A 13,207-nucleotide genomic window follows, 5' to 3' on the forward strand; every position below is an offset into this window, starting at 1 on the left:
TGTTAGAGATTTTTTTTTTTTTTTTTTTTTAAAGCCACCTGTGGCTTTAAGGAAATATGCAGCACATATGCTGAGAAAGTAGACGACGAAATTTAATTAATGTCTGTGACCTTTGAACTGAGTGTGACGACAGGCATATAAACTTGAAATGAAACTGAAATCATATATTTGATTAAAAACAAAAAAACAAAAAAAGGATTTGAAAATCTTCCCACACAAGCAGATGTTTCCCAAAGCCTGCAATCAGATAAGTGATTTTTTTTTTTTTTTTTATCTCACATTTCATCAAGAACCAGAGCTGCTGCTCTGACAAAGAACAGGAAGCAGAGTTTGTGCATTCTTTGAATGTTTGTTTGAGCTTTTACACCCATGTAATCTCAATTTCCAGTCAGCTCAGAAACACAGAAAATATGCCCACATTCCTTGGAAGTCACCCATGGCACTTCTGGAGTGTCGACAAAATCAGCCTTATTATTTATTGTCAACTAAGAGGCTCCAGAAAGTGTCTTTTGACGGCAGCCAGAGTTTTGACCTCATCATTTTTTTAAGCTTTCAGAGAGTTCGATTCATCTTCGCAGTCTATTCTGTGCTGTTCAGAGGTGGAGACACTGCTTAACCTTGAGTGTTATGTCGCACAGAGTCAGTGTTGTAACCTGGGGGGGGGGGGGCACAGGACAGACAAAACAGAAAGTTGATTCAGACAGTGTGATGCCAGTGTCTCAAGCTCTGGTTTCAGTGTCTAAATATAACCTTAAGAGTCTATTATCTACATTATTAGGAAATCATGGCTGCTGATAAAGGCCTGCAGGCTTCATTACAGCTAAACTTATTTACTGTATTTTTGTCTTGTAACGTTAAAGTCAGTAGAAAACAACTCACAGAGAATGATCGCTTGTTCCCCTCAGCTCTATTTTTCTCAACATTTCAGAAACTTTCAACTTACTGTTTTGGTTTTACAAGCTGCAGCTTTTATGTTTTCACTCAGTGTCACTGCTCTCATCAGTGTCCTGTCCACACACTGCAGGCAAACATACCCTGACAACACACTGTACGATGTCTGTCCTGCACCAGATGGCAGACAAGCCAAGTTAACAACCAGCCAAAAGGCCAGTGAACGTAGTGGAGCATTTAGCAGCTAAAGAGCCAGATTTTCTTCATCAAGAGTTGGTGAAGAAGAAAAATAACAGTGCACATTGGAGTTACATATGTCGGACACAACAGCAATGAATGCTGCACCGTTTCTGCTGGGTGTGTAAACACGAAACAATTAGCTAATGTCAGTCACAGCATCTTCAAGAGGTGTCAATATGACGGCTGCACAATTAATCGAAATATAACTGAAATCACAAAAAGGCCAAATTCAATATCCAAATCGCAGGAGCTACACATTTTTTGATAACACAACATTGTTGTGCACTGTTAGCACCATAAGTGTTGTGGTGCTGCAGAGATGTCCCGGCCTACAAAAATCACATCATCATCATCATCCTCTTTTTAAATGTTTTCAGTGAAAATGAAATGCAGTCATTCCAACTGAAATCAGGACTCATATCGCAACATCTGCTCAAATAATTGCAATTTGATTTTGCATAGCGTTCAGCCCTAGTTATTATGTTGAGTTTGCAGCCTATTGGCCAAATAAATTTATTAATGCTGAAAAAACACTGTTTCTCTCCGTCTCTTCATGTTCTCTTCAGGAGCCTTCAAATTCCTCTTTGTTTCCATACTAAACAACCGGCCTGAAGACTAAATAGACCTGGAAGCTCAGTGTGTTTTCAGCCAGTGAAATTAAGCCGTTTTATTTATTTATTTATTATTTTTACTCATCTCTGACATTTGTGTCGGTCTTCTACAACTCTAACATTTCAAACGCATCTAATTGGTTGAATCTGAGCCTACACAGGTCAAGTGATTAAAAACTGAAGAAGTGAATGAGAAACGTCTTAAGATTTTCTTTTTCTTCTTCATCATAACTCCATGGTTGAGTTAACGTTAACTCTCTAACAAGATTTAAGGCTGATTTCATTCACAGGTCAGAACTGTTACTCTAGAAACACCAAAATAATTACTCTATAGCTCTTTGCCATACAAACATTATCAAGGAAAAGAAACCTTAGACTCTTTCAATTTTCTGACAAGGCGATAGACTCCAGCAAACTACTGACAGACAGCGATGTTCAAGAGCAGAGTGAGTTCAAAGTGAACTCAAACAAACACAGGCTCACAGACTTCACAGACCTGCTCACATCATGAGATTTACAAACTCTCTGTGGATCCAGAACATTTAAAAACACACAAGCTTTTTTTTTTTTTTTTTTTTGTGGATCTACACTGGACAATTATCCATTTGTGCAAAAATCTGGACCCAACCTTAGACTGTTTCCAATATCACAACACTGGCCTCATTCATATCATGTGGTCGAACCATTTAGTTACACAGCCGTTCAACAAAAGGGAGTCTAATTATAATGCTGTAGTTATGATAAAAGGAGGACGGGCTCAGAAATCCAAACCTGTCTTTAATTCGAAGATGAAATTTCATGTACAATGGACAGCCTGTGATTGAAGTCTGGTTTCATAATTTTCAAAGTGGAACAACAACATATGCATACAGTCAAAAGCAGATGCTTGATTTTAAGATGTAACTCATGTAATGCTTGTGAAAACTTACCAAAGCTAAAAACAAAGAGCGATTACAAATTCAGAGGATGTCTAAAAAAAAAAAAAAAAATCTGAAGTTTCCAGTTGTGTGATTGACAAGTGGTTAAAAATAATATTTTCCCACAGAGCAGGACGACAGTGCAGGAGTATAATAATCCAAGTTAATATGAGCTTGTTTCAAGGTTGGGGAATAAAACACATTACATGAAACAGGATGTGAGTCATCTGTGATCATGTAAACAAATACAAACCTCATTTAACACGTTTTCATATGATGCCTCGGTTGTAGATTTTTCATGATGGCACTGAGATGTTCCCGGAAACAGACTCTAATTTTTACAGGTTTTTAGAAACGACTTCAGTTCATTCGACAACATCGAGACACAGAGGGTATCCACGGTTCTAAACACAATAGCATGTGGTCCCATCCTGTGTGAGGAGAACAGTTTAGTTGAAAGTAGGTGAGGCTGAACAAGCTGATGTGAGTGTTGTTGTTGTTGTTGTTGTTGAAAGCACAGTTAAAGGAGCTTTGTGGGACTCCGCGTGTTTGTCCTCGGGGCTGAATGTAACAGATGACAGAGATCATTGGAGCATTTTTTTCACATCAGTCAGAACTTACTCCTTTTCACAATTTTATAGTGTACTATAGAGACACAGACACCATTGTGATATTGTTGCACTGTTTGTACCTAGTGCTGGTAGTTGACAAGTGAGTACTTGTCGTTCTGGTCTTGACAGGTGTTAATACCTCACACTTCCTGCTCTCTTACTCCATTATTATAGTGACTTACTTTTGATTTGGTGCTGCCGCAGGCTTTTTGTACATCACAATCTGAAAAATAAAGGCTATATTTAGTGTGTACAGTTTGTGTATATAATGTGTGTACAGGCCCCGACACACTGTGCAGTAACAGTGATCTTATAGGTTCATTGTGAGTCAAACTGTGCAAGTTGGTTGCAATCAGTGTCAGACTGTACAGTGAGTGTAGTGTATTTTTTATCAAAGCAGTAATAGATTTTTTGATGTTGTTTTATTAAAACTGTCCTAATCAATATTTCATATAAACAGTGGGTGAGATGACTGTGTGTAAAATGAAAGGGCTCGCTCTCAGTGATGAAACCACAGAGAGCATTTTAGCATCTTTCAGCTAAATGTTTTGGTTTTATAGGCAACTTTTGCTGTTTTCGTTCACTCCCACCTCTTTCATCAATGTTGATTTCAGCGAAAAAGTTCTAAATCCAGTAAAAACTACCTTCCCAACTAGGTCTGGGTATCCCTCAAAACTTTTCAATTTGGTTCTGATACGATATCTTGACTTTGATTCCTATTCTAATGCCAAATTTTTTCAAATCCATTTTAAGCACAAAGAAAACTACAATATATATTTTGGTACAAATTTTAGTCTTAATTTTATTTTTAAGCTCGGTCCCTTTACACACTTAAACATGCTCGTATAGATAGACAGCCAATCACCAGCATTATTAACTTTTGGAGACACTTTTCAGTCCCCAATAGTATCAAATCAAAGTTCGATACCCAGCCCTATTCCCAGCATCACATGGCTGACAGACACAGTTAGCAATTGGCTAGTGAACATAGTGGAGAAGTTAGCAGCTAAAGAGGCAGGTATTTTCCTCAGGAGTTGGTGGAGAGCTAAATATAACTAAAAAACAAAGCAAATATTGAACTTTCATTTGAGGTAGACTCGAACACGACCACAAATGAACACTAACATTGCTCCATGTCAGCTAGATGTGTAAATAAGCTACTCTTAGCTAACCAGCTATATGACGTTTATTGAAGTATCAGTGTTGTGCCTGCAGCTTGTTGTGCTGCGCCCAAGAGGAAAAAAAAAAATCAATTAAAAACAGGTTTAAGTATGTATCTGTATCTGTCCTGTGTCTGGTAAAACATGTTTGTTGTGGGTTCTTGTTCAAAATCAGAGTAGATTTTAATCATAGATTCAATAATATCAGTATCATATCAATATGAATATCATACATGCTGGACCTACAGAGTTGAGATTGTTCTCAGGTCACATCTTTACTGAAGACACTGTGTTTTCTTTTATGTACACAAATCTCTGATGTGTAATTATGTGCAATTATTATTAGTGCAATTATTAGGTGCCATAAAAATCAAAATAAAGGAAAATTGGTTAGTAAAGGTGGTAAGTGTAACAATTTCCTCTCATGTTAGCAGAACTGTTCTTTATTTCAGGTGCAATGGAAAACCTCCACTATAAGAAACCTGTCTGAAAAAAACCTCTGAGGCTCTTTAAATACACTGTATATTTAAAGCCTTTTGCTGACAAATAAAACTGGAACTTTGTATTTGTAAGATTTGGTGTGTGCAATGGTTTGATATCATAAGAATCTTATATTTCCCTATACTATGGCCCATAGACATTTCTTTACAACAATTATAATGTAAATATTTGCTGCATTTTCACAGGCTCTTTTCAGATAATTTATTCTCTTAATATCAGCTCTTGTCTGTCAAAAATTATATATATAACTTTTGAAAAAGCACAAAAAATGCATAAAAACGTAAAAATACACATCTAAATAGTGTAATTGTCTGTTTTGCTTATCAAAGTTTTGTGTGCAAGTGAACATCTCATCCAGTGGAAGGGTTAAAGCTGATGGATTATCTAAGGTGGAATGACTCTATAACCCAGATGTAACCCCGGCTGTCACTGCAAATACACAACTTATCAGAAAAGGTTTTCATATCTGTAGAAAAATTAGTCTAAGGCTGGAGCCGTCAGTCATTCTGCAGAGTAAGTACAGTATGTGGGGCATGAAGGGAGGGAAGTATTGTTCACTATGTTTTTTAACCCAATAACACCCATTCAAACAATCCTTCTAACACTGCTGCTTGACCTATTTCCTCTCATGTAATATATCGTTAAAGCAGCCTTGTGAAATGGCTTAATTATTCATGCTTGATTTCAAAATGAAGAGCTTTGAGAACATGGCTCCACAGGAGGATTGACACACGCAACGGTGCTCTTACAAGCACACACACTGAGGCACAATGGGGCCTGGCTTACTCAAAAAAAAAAAACACACCCTTGACTGACTTCATCCAGTGTGTTGTGCACAGAGCATTAAAGCAAGAGTGAAGATAAATGCCCTGTCAGCGCCTTTAATGATTTATTTCAAACATTTCACTCGATCCAATAAGGTTAGAAACTATGGCAGGTAATTGTTTATACAGAAATAGAGGGCATTTTGTTTGTTTTATTGAGCACTGAGCAGAGCGAACATGCTATCCTCAGAAACAGATGCACTGTCAGAAATATCAATTTGCTATTTTAAACTACATTTTACACTTGCAAATATCATCACACATTGACACAGAGAGCAGTCTTCTGCAGTTTGACAATCTCAAATTAGGCTAAACGCTACCTGTGAAGTTTTGCTTTTTGTTTTTTTGTTTTGTTTTTTGCTAAATCTCCTTTTCAAGCTTGTGAAGCCCGTCTGTCCATATGGACGCGCGTGCACGTGGGCGTCCAAACCACCACACGCTACACTTTTTTGCCTTCACCCGCGTGCATGTTCTGCAGTTAGGTAAGGCATCAGAGCAGCCTGTCACTTGTCCCTTGGTATTGCTTTAGTCTGTGTCGACAGTGTGTCCACCCTGGGTTTGTCAGTGTCTATTCAGACCTGACCTGTCTTGTTCAGCACATGGCAGAGGATGCTGATGGACATTTCCAGTTCTCCTTCTCAGTGTCCATCACTCGATGCAGGATGCATCCCTGACGCATCTTAGTTTGAGCTCCTGAAATTTGTTGACAGTTGCAGAGGGTGGTCTGCAGTTCTGCCACCCTCAATTATGGGAGATGTGATCTGATTCTGACTGGAGGGATGTAGGTTGCCTGCTGTGCATAAATGCTCAATTGTGGTCGATCGATATCTTGCTAATAGGTTTTGAAAATTGAAAACAATGCAAATAGAAAAGATGCGTAAACCCTGCTGAGGGATTTTTGAAACACAAACCCAAAGGGCTAAGTGAAGGTGGGGTAAGTGACATCATTTATTTATTTATTTCCAGTCCCGGTGGATTAGATTCATTCATCCTCCTTTCATGTTTGTTGCTTTGCTGCCAGTCAATCTTGTGTTTGTTCTCTTAATTTCCTGTGAGTCGCTGATGAAAAAGAAGGAGTATTTAATTAGCACTCCCTCTGTTCTGTTGAAACAGTTAGTGTATTTTTATAGGACCAGGAACAGAGCTCAAGTCTGTTTCTAATGGAGATGGAGGCAATCAGATAACCAACACTGCCACCCATGCTCTCTTTTCCTCTTCTTGAAGAGGACAACTTCAGCTTTTAATAAACATGTAATAAGAAGGAAAACAGCTGGTAGCTGCATCACAGATGGTGCCGTTCTTGGCATCTCCAAGGAAGGGACCACACATACAGATGGCTCATTATTCCAGCATTTGGTTATGCATATTGCACAAAATTTTATTCCAATGCTTAACAACCAGTATAAGCAATACAGGTGTTACTATTTTTCACGAGGCTCCCCCTGCAAAGTAAGCAGTCGGGTTCTTGTTTTCGGTCATATCTTTTGATGCGAATCGCTCGCACGAGCCTCAGTATCTACCTTTCCCTATCAGTATTTCGGCGCTGTCTCTGTTTTGTGAGAAGCGCAGCGTTAATCTGCACTCAGGTGTGATTCATAGCTAAACCAGCTGTCAGTCTTGCCCGGGCTGCAGCTCTGTTTTCAGACTGTGCCTTTGTGTCATTAAGGTAACAGCCCGCAAATACCTCAGCGGGTCGTTGATTAAGACAGAGGGAGAAATATTGATCACAAAAGCAAAGGCAAAACAAGTCAGCAGCAGCCAGCCGAGAGCGAGGCCGAAGCACGTCAGCACATGACCTTGACCTCCATGAGATCCCTTAGACCCTGTTCTTTCATCCCAACTTATAAACTCCTACTATCTGCATGTCTCTGAACTCGAGTGTCCTCTGTGGAATATTTATATTCGGTCAAATAGAAAAATGTCACTGGTGAAAAAAAAAATAATAATTTGAATGAAAACAAGGCAAAGGATTCAGTCCCATGAGAGCAACGTGTTCTTGGTTGAGTCTTTTTTTAGGTTGACTGTTTTAAATTACAGATGCTCTCTAATTGGCTACGGTCAAATAAAACCCGCCTAATGAGGCATTGCATTCATTTGCTTATTTCCTTTCAAGTTGTTTCCCTTTGTATCTCAGAGCAAAAGTCTGTTCTCGAGCTTGCTGCTGTTCCAGGCAGGGTATTCTTAGTCAAAAGACTATTACGCCTCAAATGAACATGTAAATATATATTTTTTTCTTCCTGCAACAGAACAGTGGAAACTGTGAATTTAATCATTAACTGCATAAACAGCAGCAACAATAAACCCTGAACGTGAACTTCTTTCCCACCTCTCTGCATTATTTTGATGACCACAAGCAGGTTTTGAAGCAAAGATGGAAAAAAACCTCAGACTGCATCTCACTCCCCTGCATCTCCATTATATGATGAACTTAGCGCAGACTTCTCCTTTAATGTGATGATTAAGTGTGCTAATCACAAGTGAGAGCGAGACGTAGACACTTTTATCTGTCCGCCTGTGTAAGTGTGTGTGTATGTGTGTGTCCTGAAACATCCGAGGGATTTTCTTTCAGACCTCCTCACACTTGACACTCCATGTATGCTGGAGCTGTCCTGTCCAATTTATAACAGGAGTCAATGTGACCTTTATCCTGGCAATGACTATAATGTACTTTAGCACATGTCAGTCTCAGGTCAGGATCATCCCCTGTGTCATATGTTTTGTCTTGCATGTTTTACAGTCACCAGGGACGTACCACTGTGCTGCTGTGCTGCAGCCCATTCAACTTTAAAGTGGACTTAGACAGGTGATAGCTGCAAAAAACATGTAACATATCATTACCATAGAGACAGTGTTCAGAAGCCTATTTAATACAGCATGCTATTATGCACCTATTCCTTTTGCATTATTATATTTTCAGAGATATTTATAATTTGCATAATGTAGTTAGACATAATAATTACACAGTAATGACTATTTTGAACCCCAGTTTAATAATAATAGCTTTCTTTCCTACTCTATTCTAGTCTGACACAAATGCAGGAAACAAAGGAAGCTAAAATGATTTAAAGTGCTTAAAAGCATAGGTAGGCTGCACAGAATAACTGTCACATGTTTTTGGCTCTAATTTCCCCCCTCATACTCATCTTATTGCTCATCAGCTAAGTTGTCAGGTCTGCTACATCCCTTTGATGGCATCACTGACAATTAGCAAGACGATGCCACACAAAACCATCTGGACAGGCACATCTCTCGTTGCTGAGGGAGACAGTTTCTGGTGTGACAAAAATAAATCTCAAGGTCAGTCGCTGTCACTTTTTAAAAGTATCAGATTCCTTCAGAGGTAGATTTATGGGATTGGATTTATTTTGAGAAGGTTTACTGGCTAATGATAAGGTGTCTTAGAGACTGTTAAGTGCAGATGAGGAATTAAATCAGTAAAGTGTACAGCCCTGTGTCTGGTTAATGTTTTCTATTGTTTCATACATCACCATATTTTATTGTAGTGATGCAGAAAGCAGCTGAATTCACTTTAGTGTTAATTTACATTTATATATTTAAGTTATAGTTATCAGATAGATAGATAGATAGATAGATAGATAGATAGATAGATAGATATATAGATAGATAGATAGATAAGCAGGTGTTGACTGCTTTACAACCATTCAAAATATGATAGACCTGGCATGTCATCTTCCCAGTACACTCAGAAAAAACGATCAATTATAAAGAGGGGCGGAAATTGATTTTCCCCTTCCATCCTACACAGCAAATGTTCCACATAAATATATGATACTTTGACAAACCTCTCTGTATTAAACCTGAAGGGCCCTGGCAATGAAAGTCAGACTAAATATAACTCTGTTAAGGCCCGTTCACACCAGCATGTAAAAACAGCAACATTTTGTAGTTGAATCAATTCAATTCACTGGAATCACTACAATCTGTGGATTCAGTCATAAGGCGAAAGTAAAGCTGTGTCATTTTTTTGTTAAGTTTGGCAAACATTTGCCCCGTTGACCAATAGCAAGTCATCCTGACAGTGCTGACCTTTGAGGGAACTGAGAGTCCAAAAGGAAGGAGGCTATGTTAGCTTGTTAGCTGTGCTGCTTCACCCACTGAAATGAATGCAATGCCTCACCCACTCAAACTGCTGGAGTATAAACCGTCAGAGTACGAGCTTCTCCTCAAAAGAGGCATGGTTTAAGCTGACAGAGGAGTCGTTGGTACGAACGCACCTTTTTTTAATATAATGTGTGAAATTACTGCTTCGCTAGCAACCCAGCTAACAAGCTTGCTAAATGACAGATGATGCTAGCTAAGTAAGCTAGCTAGCACAGAGCTTTAGCTACCTTAAATGACTCTTTATTGAATGAAATGATGCAGATTTTCACAATAAAAGACAGGTTGAATGTGTTTATCTTCCCTTTTACAAAACAAAGCATAGTATTCAGATACTGAGTCGCACACATGTGCAATGTGTGTACCTCTTTTAACCTTTATGTATGTATTTATTTTAATTTAATATGATTGTTGTCTGATAACTCTTACATTCATTTTGTGTATTTCATTATTTTATTATCATTTATTTTCTTCTTATTTTTTTCATATTTATTTTTCAGTATTTCTTTATTTTGCTTGAGGGTTGGTCCATCTTATCTGTTATTTGGTTTTATGCTGTATATACATATATATATGTGTGTGTGTGTGTGTGTGTGTGTATGCAAATAACAACAGATAAATAAACAATGCTGAGAACAAAATATGGGAGTAGACAGTCCAGTGTGGAGAAAATGGAAACAAACTCAGAGAACTGTTTTGACTGACTAATGCTAGCATGTTAGCCATTAGCTCAACAGCTGCGGTACAAGCCCTACAAGTAGCAGCTTCTAGCTTCTAGAGGTAGTATTTTTTTATAGGAGGCCATGATGAATGTTGCTGTGGTCCTGTATAATCAGACCTTAGGCCATTTAGACACAGTTAAAAGGAGCAAAATGACTTTGCATGTTTTTATGTTCTTTTTTTTCTGACCATAAGAATTCAAGGGATTGTGTGAAGGCCGCCGGCTTTAACATCATCTGTAACCATTTCACATTCATTTTTAACTGCTTTATTTTTGCCGACAGGTTTTGATCAAGGTTGCGGGGGCAAATGGATCGTTAAACAGAAACTAGAACATACTGTCATTGTTTTGAAGAGCACGTTCGACGCAAGCACTTCTCTTGCTACAGTAACTCATCCGCAGCTCTTCCACTGTGTGCTCCCATGATGCTTCTCTGCTTGTGTGTCCATACATCATGTTTGTGCGTGCTGTACTAAAGCAGATCCCCTACAGAATAGGCTCCAGAGTGTCATCCGCACAGAGTTATCCCTCACCACTGGCTGACCGTGGCATTATTCCGATGGGGACTGTTTGACTAATAAGCATTTTCGCTTCACAAGTGCTGGCTCTAGTCAATGCTGCTGCTCTGGATATACATACTCTATAGAGGACACCTTGAATTGGAAAAAGAAAGGTGGCCAACACTATTAAAAGCACCCACTGGTCCGGAAAACACACTGTGATTTCATTACAAAAATCATATAATGGTTGTAAACACAATAAAGAGTTGCACTTTCGCTTGGAGAATTTGCAGTGTATGTAGAACAGCCCTCTCTCCAAATTATTAATTTTTTTTTGACAAGTTACACTTGAATATGCAAGATATGTCCTTTTGTTTGATTTCAATATTAAAAAACGGTTATAGAGGTAAACAAACACTTTACTGAGCAAAAGTGGAATCCATCTAATACAGAGATAATATAAACACAGAGTAGTACTTGATTTTAAATGCATTGTGTCATAAGGCCCAACACTTTGTCCACACACCAGTGGGTCAGCTAAGAGGCAGTGATCCAGCTGCACTTGCTGTGATTACTCTCTTTCTAAGTGTGCTGCTTTACATGTATTTTCATTTCCATTTAGAAAATGTATCTTTACAACGTGCTGCAGATGTTACATAAATGTAGTGGAACAAAAATAGCATGTTTGCTCTGGGATATCCTCGAGTTAAGTACGTGTATTTTAAAACACGAGTGGTCCTGCATTTCAGAGGTTATGTAATGTTAAAGCAACAATGCAGCGTCTCTGACTGATGGGTAAAACTCTCACAAATATCTGAAAATAAATGCACGTAGAGTCTGTTTCATGTTGACCCTTGTGGTTTGAGATAAAGGTACGGTGGCCCTGAGAGCTCAACATACTGCAACTTAAGAAAACACAGCATGCAAACAGACAAAACTCAAATAAATTCAGAAAACATCATCAATTTGACAACACATGCGCTGCAAATACTCACAATACAACTAAATGCGGGTTCATCACTTTTTTGTGTCCCCTGGAAACACTTCTGTTGTGTTGAGAGAATTTGCAGCATGTGTGTTGTCAAACTGATCACTGAGCTCTCAGGGCCACCGTATAAAAGTGAGAGATCACTGACCCTCGTCTGACCACTCTGTTACACCTCTATGATGCCACCTGAGAGCTTTTCCTCCATCATAAAATGACCTGGTTCTCTCTGCTTCAGTTCCTGGAACTGAGCAGTCGCAAGAGTTACTTGCAAATTTGTTTTCTGTCTATATTAATATTCATGTCTGTGCTGTAAATAATATTTGTTGCTGCAGCCACCAAAACAAATTCACAGCACTCGGCAGATTCAATAAGCAAATCCAACTCTGGGTTCTGAGTTGTGTGGCGCTGCGTATTTTGCTGCTGTAAGTCAGGCCCAGGTCCAAGGTTTACTGTTGCTAAGTAAAGTGGTGCCATCACCTCTGCAGACCACCCCTGACAACCTCCTCCTCTGCTGCTAAGACTTCCTCTGCAGAAATCCTCGCAGCGCAGGGATTCAGTCCATGGAGGTTTCCACCATCAGATGGTGTACAGCGTCCCGCAGTCTCTCACGGTGGGGCATTGGTAGAAGTTCAGCACACATGAGACACCGTCATTTGAAAAACATCTGTCACTCTGACAAATAATAAGTGCACGGGGCCTCCAGGGAAAAGGGAAGTGCAAGCTCCATATTTTATTTCTTTCTGTATAACACTGCGACTGACTGCTGTTTTTGTGTGTGGTGAACTGTACTTTATATCTAATGCGATGCATGCTCACACTGACAATTGACATTTTAAGGGCATTACCCTTGACAAGGCGACCTGGACAAATGAAAGGAAAAGGCAGAATGATTTATCAGGAGGGGGGCTGAGGAAATATTTTGATTTACATTTTTTTTTTTTCTGTGCCGTTTGAAATGAATCCTGAAGACACACAGCACAGCACACCACACCCCTGCTCCAGGCTGTGTGATCTGTCTGCGGAATAGCCTGATGACCTGAGATCAGGTAGGGGCTATATCTCCCCAGGGTGCTTGCAAAGCCAAGACAACACTGCACTGCTCTCCTTTTTCTAATTCTGCCAGT

At 39.1% G+C, this 13,207-nt stretch overlaps 1 protein-coding gene across 6 annotated transcripts in view; it reads right to left on the minus strand.

Annotated features, from left to right (window-relative positions):
• The window catches only part of LOC139621096 (teashirt homolog 2), a 103,912-nt gene that overhangs the window by 41,688 nt on the left and 49,017 nt on the right, over window positions 1-13,207 (minus strand). For 2 of the 6 annotated variants that reach the window (XM_071477362.1, XM_071477360.1), the window contains exon 3: window positions 3,453-3,493. The exons of 2 other annotated variants lie outside the window; for them this stretch is intronic. The gene's annotated coding sequence lies outside the window, so the exon portion shown is untranslated. 2 more of the 6 variants (XR_011690931.1, XR_011690930.1) reach the window with 2 other exon arrangements.

The sequence above is a fragment of the Trachinotus anak genome, unplaced genomic scaffold, assembly GCF_046630095.1.
Source record: "Trachinotus anak isolate AG129_WGS33_773 ecotype Australia unplaced genomic scaffold, CSIRO_AGI_Tana_v1 ptg000004l, whole genome shotgun sequence".
NCBI lineage: Eukaryota > Metazoa > Chordata > Actinopteri > Carangiformes > Carangidae > Trachinotus > Trachinotus anak.